Source organism: Buceros rhinoceros, unplaced genomic scaffold (genome assembly GCF_000710305.1).
Source record: "Buceros rhinoceros silvestris isolate BGI_N320 unplaced genomic scaffold, ASM71030v1 scaffold12014, whole genome shotgun sequence".
In the NCBI taxonomy this organism is placed as follows: domain Eukaryota; kingdom Metazoa; phylum Chordata; class Aves; order Bucerotiformes; family Bucerotidae; genus Buceros; species Buceros rhinoceros.
Genome location: NW_010408867.1, coordinates 26,651 through 27,187, shown reverse-complemented (window position 1 = coordinate 27,187; position 537 = coordinate 26,651).

Here is a 537-nt window from a genome sequence, read left to right as displayed (position 1 = left end):
GCGGCTTTCCTAACAAGCTGCTCGCTTCCCAGCCACTGCCCTTCCCCAGCTCCCTCCCGCCCTTCACCGCTAGCAGAGGGTCCGTCTGTCTTAGTGCTGAGTGAAGCACACCCAGGAGGCGCCACCAGTTACTCCAGCCATCCCACCGTTCAGACAAGGTGAAGTTCTCCGCCTGTAATGCCCGGGATAGAAGGGGGCTGGGTTGGGGACTTACAAGAAACAGATGTTTCCCGCTTTCCATCTTCCCCACGTTCCCACAGCCTAGTAACTCACTGGTAGTAACTGGTACACTTTAAACACAGAGAAGCACAGGTCTGCCCAGAGATGAGGCGAGTTTGGACAGTTCTCAGTCCGCTCCAGGCACAAGCTTTCAGCCATGCGCAAGGCAAGCGCTTCTGCCAGTGGGCGAGTGCCAGGGAAAAGCTACTGTTTTCACAAAACCACGGGGCATTTCCACCACCTTGGCTCGGGTGTAGGTTTCGCTCTCCCCAAATTCCCTCGGTAGCTTCACGATCTCACGCTTAGCACCAGGGCTAA